This window comes from Scyliorhinus torazame, chromosome 5 (genome assembly GCF_047496885.1).
Source record: "Scyliorhinus torazame isolate Kashiwa2021f chromosome 5, sScyTor2.1, whole genome shotgun sequence".
NCBI lineage: Eukaryota > Metazoa > Chordata > Chondrichthyes > Carcharhiniformes > Scyliorhinidae > Scyliorhinus > Scyliorhinus torazame.
This window is the reverse complement of record NC_092711.1, coordinates 207,456,410-207,462,409: the sequence shown is the minus strand read 5'-3', so window position 1 is coordinate 207,462,409 and position 6,000 is coordinate 207,456,410. Positions and strand designations below refer to the sequence as shown.

At 50.3% G+C, this 6,000-nt stretch overlaps 1 long non-coding RNA gene across 1 annotated transcript in view; it reads left to right on the top strand.

The window, feature by feature from the left end:
- Window positions 1-2,532: 2,532 nt before the first annotated feature.
- LOC140422737 (uncharacterized) overlaps window positions 2,533-6,000 on the top strand; it is a 246,527-nt gene continuing 243,059 nt past the window's right edge. The window contains exon 1 of the long non-coding RNA XR_011947570.1: window positions 2,533-2,727. This is a non-coding gene — a long non-coding RNA (uncharacterized lncRNA). The remainder of the gene's footprint in view (window positions 2,728-6,000) is intronic.

The window sequence follows — 6,000 nt, the reverse complement described above, 5'->3', positions numbered from 1 at the left end:
CGCCCCCTATTTGGAAAAAAGGTTTTGATTTGTAACAGGTCACATGAAGAGACAGGCATGTTTGTTGCCCACTTTTGAAACCCCATGAAGTCATTCATTTTTAAAATAAATTTAGAGTACCCAATTATATTTTTCCAATTAAGGGGCAATTTAGGGTGGCCAATCCACCTAGCCTGCACATCGAGCATAGAACATACATTGCAGAAGGAGGCCATTCGACCCATCGAGTCTGCACCGACCCACTTAAGCCCTCACTTCCACCCTATCCGCGTAACCCAATAACCCCTCCTAAACATTTTGGTCACTAAGGGCAATTTATCATAGCCAATCCACCTAACCTGCACGTCTTTGGTCTGTGGGAGGAAACCGGAGCACCCGGAGGAAACACACGCAGACACGGGGGCAACGTGCAGACTCTGCACAGACAGTGACCCACCGGGGAATCGAACCTGGGACCCTGGCGCTGTGAAGCCACAGTGCTATCCACTTGCGCTACCATGCTGCACATCTTTGGGTTGTGGGGGCGAAACCTATGCAGACACGGGGAGAATGTGCAAACTCCACACGGACAGTGACCCAGAGCCGGGATCGAACCTGGGACCTCGGTGCCGTGAGCAAGCAGGGCTGATCCACTGTGCCACCATGCTGTCCATGAAGTCATTCATGAGACAGATTCCACTGAAAACTATCGGACAGCTGTAAAACCTGTGAATAGCCAAGATAATAAACAGCAATAACTTAAAAGTGAGAGAATCCTAACAAAGAAAAGGACTTTGCCCAACTTCGAGTTCAGCTGAGAACCAGCTTCCAGGAAAGTCAACGACTAGAAACCTCACAGCAAGTTACAAGACCTTCACTTTAACCAAAGTATCAACTCATCTCAGAAACTACAGTTTTACCACAAAAGAGACTGACAATCATAAATTTTAATTCTATCGCTTTTTCCCTTAATTGGCACTAATCTTTGTATGAGTGATAATGTGTGTGAGTTAAATGAGCGAGATATTGCATTTTAAACATTCAGCCCAATGAGTGAGAAGAAATAACCTTCTTTATTTTAGAATTAACAAAACCTTTCTGCTGGAATTATATAAATTGGGACAATCAATCTGAGGGCAAGAAAAGACACACTTCTGACACACAAATCACACCAATCTCAGGCAGGAAGCTAACATGTGACATTTCGTTCTTATGAACCTTCAGCAGGTTAATCTAGAAATCCTTCATGAAATAGCCCTCAACAGCCAGAAAGTGCACAGCAATTACCGCACTTGCACAAATGGTCTGGAATATTTGAAGAATATTATGCAGCTCTGCTGAATGATCAATTGGTCCTTAATTCCCAGCCTGTTCCATCTGTCTGAACTTTAGAAAATGTAAATGAGGAAAATATCAAAATTATATATGTACAAATTGAAAGAATTAAAGATAATGTTATACAAATACAACAAATGACTGACATATTGAGCCAAATCAGATTGCCAGTCCGTTCTATAATAACCCTCACAAGATCCACGTGTGCACATCAGTCGATTTCCCCATGGGGACTTGGAGAATGCAAGCTTCCCACTGGTAGGCGAAGGCCTACCAAGCTGGGGGTCATAAACCTGCCCTTTAAATGCCGGCCCGCACTGGGACTAGCACTGGCACTTCTGCCAGTCCTGATTTAGACCTTTGGGTTGTAAGCTGCGTTGCGGCCTTTACTTTATGTTTACAAATTCAATGACGTTTAAATTCCCTTCTTGGGCCTCCTGAGCTTTTCTACACTCTCTTTTCACTTTATCTAGATTGGACCTGTTTATTTCTCGCCTAGATATCTGACTCAGGCCTCTTGTGAACTGTGCAACATAGTTCTGGGAGTTCCGTCTGTGCAGGCAGCAGCACTGGGGGAAGTTAAGCCATGTTGGGCAGTTTAAAGGGCCCAGCCGTTTTGACAGGACAGGAGGTAGGTAGGTCAGATGAGTGGCCAAGGGGTTAGGATGGCCCAGGGGGTGACATCAGGTGGTTATCGAATGTCGGCTGATCAGGCGGAGGTCAGGAATGAGGGTGTGGCTGGAGGCCGGGGCGGGGGGAGGTCGTAGGGTCATCAGGGATGTCAGTCGGGATGTGAGGGGGCGAGGGGCAAAGTCTAGGGGCCCTGAAACCAATGTTATAGTTCTGCTGCTGTGGTCAAGGAATGAGGTGGGCCTTCTCGTCGCACACCTCTGCACCTGCACTCCTCCTGCAATGGTTCGCAGTTTGCAAGCTGCGGGAAAAGACAAAAGACATTAAAAAACCCCAGCAAAAGTCGCACATCATCCGGGAGTGCAGTCTGCAAGCCACTAACTGGCCTGAATTGCAAAATGATCTGCCAAAAGAAAAATCCAGCCCTTTGTCTCTCTATTTGTTGCCATGGCTACCTGTATTTGCCAGATCTGAGTGCGAAGGCTCTATGATGTTGCATTTCAAGTAGTGCAAGCTCCCTCAGACATTCAGTGCTCAACAGGGTTAATCCGCAATGTTTCATTTCAGTGACATGCACCAATAGGAAAACTCACACTTCGGTGTTTTTATTTTACAGCCACTGCTTTTATGATTAGATTGCTTTGAGTATTCCTCATTTCTGCGAATCTGATTGCAGTTGAGGTCAGATTTGCACGATATTTCCCTTTTCCAATTATTCTAAATTCTAATCAAAGGGCCGGAGTTAAGAGAGATAACATGCGACACGTGCAGGAACCCACCAAGGTAGGCATAATGCTTCTCGCTCAGGTATGGGAGACATTGGCGTGAAAATGTGAGCTTGGGAGTAACACGGGACAGCTGCAAGTTACACAACCTATTGGGTACATTGAAGTGAATTTGGCAAGGGAGTTGGGCGGGGGTGCGGTTGTGTGGGGTTAGGGAGGGTGGTTGCACAATGCTATCCACCGACTCCTCAAAGGTTGAACATTTACCCACCGGCTGCTCATGCACCGTGTAGTATAATGAAATATGAAATGGATATTCTTATTTTCTGCTTCTCACCTGGAAGTTGACAGAGCAAACATTCCATTGCTTTATGCATCAGTGCACTGTTAATTATGCAATTTGATGTGTACAAATAGAGAACTTGCATTTATACATGACTTCAGCACTTCTCAGACAACAAAGTAGCTGTTGCCATGGTGGGCAGCACGGTGGAGCAGCGGTTAGCACTGCTGCTGCACAGCGCCACAAACGCCAGGTTCAATTCCGGCCTCGGGTGACTGTGTGGAGTTTTCACTTTCTACCCGTATCTGCGTAGGTTTCCACGGGTGCTCCGGTTTCCTCCCACAGTTCAATGACGTGCAGGTTAGGTGGATTGGCCATGCTAAGTTGCCCCTTAGTGTCCAAAAAGATGAGGTGGGGTTACGGGGATAGGGTGCAGGCATGGACTTAAGTAAGGTGCTCTTTTCAAGGGGCGGTGCAGATGGGATGGGCCGAATGGCCTCCTTCTGCATTGTAAATTCTATGATTCTATAATGTCGGGAAACGTGATGGACAATTTGTGCACAGCAAGCTTCCACAAGCAGAAATCGGATGAGTGACCAGATAAATCTGCATTCGTGTTGTTGGTTGAGGTCAAGACAGGTGGACTTCCTGCACTTTTGTGAATAGTACTGTGGTAACTTGGCCACAAAAAGGTAGTTGAAAAGATGTGGCGAAAGTTAATCTTCATTAATATATAAAAATAACCAAATTAAAATACAATATGGGCTCCAAAATGGGAGCAACTAGCTAAACATGGAAATAACAGGAATAGAAAAGAATTAGAACTAATGGCAAATAAATACTAAAAAACACAGGTAACAACAATTAATGACATTCCAGCACTTACTGATAACGTTGTAAACATGTGTCCATTGTGAACAAGTGAACATATATAGCTTCAGTTTTGTGCCCTCGCCCCTATCGCTCCCATGGTGTCTACTCTTATGCATCGCCACTATACATGGGGCTGCCTTTTCTAGAAGCTAGACCCTGTGGTCGGGTCAACCTCTGACGTCTTCCCTCTTGGGGGTTCCTCCCAAGGTGAGTGTCTCTGGGATGGGGAAGGGTGTTAGAGACAGCTGTGACGGAAAGTCAGTGTCATCCCTGGACTGGTGCTCTGGGGTGTATTGGGCTGGAGGTTGAGGGCTCGCTTCCCTGTCCATATCCTCGGTAAGGGGCTGCACGTCCCGCGGTCTACCTCCGGTCTTTTCCCTCTGATGCTAGTTGTCGGCCGACTTCTCCTGGGGAGAGAGACAAAAAAATGCACTCAGGGAAAAGGTCTCTCTCTCTCTCTCTCTCTCCCTCTCCCTCTATCTCCATCACTGCAGAGACCTGGGCCGGGATTCTCCACGCACACGCCGGGTTGGAGAATAGGCTAGGGGGCACGAGAATTGCGCCACGCCGCTCCGATACCGGGCATCGGCACCAATCGCACCCGCGCGGTCGCTGCGGCGCTGCGGCGCTGGTCGGGGGCCGTTGAAAGCGGCCCCCGTGGCGATTCCCCGCGCTCGACTGGGTGAGTGCACACTGAGTTCCGTCAAGTCCTGCCGTCATGGTTACATATGGTCCCACCCGGCGGGACCTTGCCGCTCTGGCTGCGGGGCCATCCTGGTGGGAGGGCCGACTCTGGTGGGGGCCTCCACGGTGGCCAGGCTCACGATCGGGGGCTACCGATCGGCGGGCACGCTCATCCCGGGGGTGGGGGTGCCTACGCTCCTCCGCGCCGGGCCCCTGTAGGGCTCCGCCATGTTGCCCGGGGGCCGGCGCGGACACGGCATCCATGCGCATGCGCCGGTGTGGAGACGGCAACCACGCACATGCGCCGGTGCGGAGATGGCCGTCGCGTGCATGCGTGGACCCGCGCCGGCCGTGCACGGCCGGCTTTCAGCGCCGGAGCAGCGCACAGCACTCCAGCGCCACTCTAGCCCCTGAAGAAGAGGGCCTGGAGGCCCGTTGACTCCGACGTCGCTCGCGTGGGTTTTGACGCCGGCATCAACACTTGGCCGCGGTATCGGAGAATCCCGACCCAGATTGAATCTACAATGCCTTTACATACAATCAGAAACCTTGACCTGAAAGCCTAGTTTAAAGAAAAGTGTGCTAATGCCAGTCATCTGAAACAAAGGCTCTTAGCTTTTACTTTTACTTATTATTTTTACCCCTCTTTTCCTCTCTGTAATCGGCAATCGGGCGGAGAATTGACTCCGACACCCAAATCGGGGCTGGGGCCAGTTTGTCGCCGGCCAGCCATGTTCCGCCCCCTCGGAAATGGCGTAATCGCATTGCATGCCACGTGCCTTTGCCATGGCGTTGGTGTGTCATCGGCAGGCCCTCCCATGATGCTTTGCCCCGATGGGCCAAGTTCCCTAAGGCGCGGACACGTGTGGTCTCAGTGGTCGGGAACCCGCCGTGCGGCTGCAGACTGTGTCCAACGCTGCCACACTCGGCCAGGATCCATGCTGCTGGCCGGGAGGCTTCCGCAAGGGCTGGGGGACTGCTGGGGGGTTGGCCATGGAGTGTCCAGGGGGTGGCCTGTGGGGTCGAGGATGGCAGGTTGGGTCTGCGCATGGCTAACGCCATGTTGTACGGCCACTGCAGATCAGTAGCCATACGCATGCGTGGCCAGCGACCGGGCTTTCCCCGGCCATTTTCGACGCCGATTTTGTGGCCGTAAACCTACCGCAAATTCTCCGTTTGAGCCGGCACTCAGCCGCAGAAACGAAGAATCCATCCCGTTGCAGTAAATAAACAGTAATTCTGTTTAAATTTACAAACCTGGTGACTGTGATTAGTGGGCAGCCAAGGACCAAAGACTTTGGGTATTTTTCTAAGAATTATTGGGTTATTCAATTGTGCTGTGACTCTGGGTCAAGAGGCTGGAATTGACCGTGCCCTAGCCCAGGGTGTCATAGCACAAGTTTCCACTTGAGAGCGGCGTCGGCAGTTCCGGTGATGAAACCGGCTTGGACTGTCTGCCTTTGTGGTGATTACAAGTTAACAGCCAATACA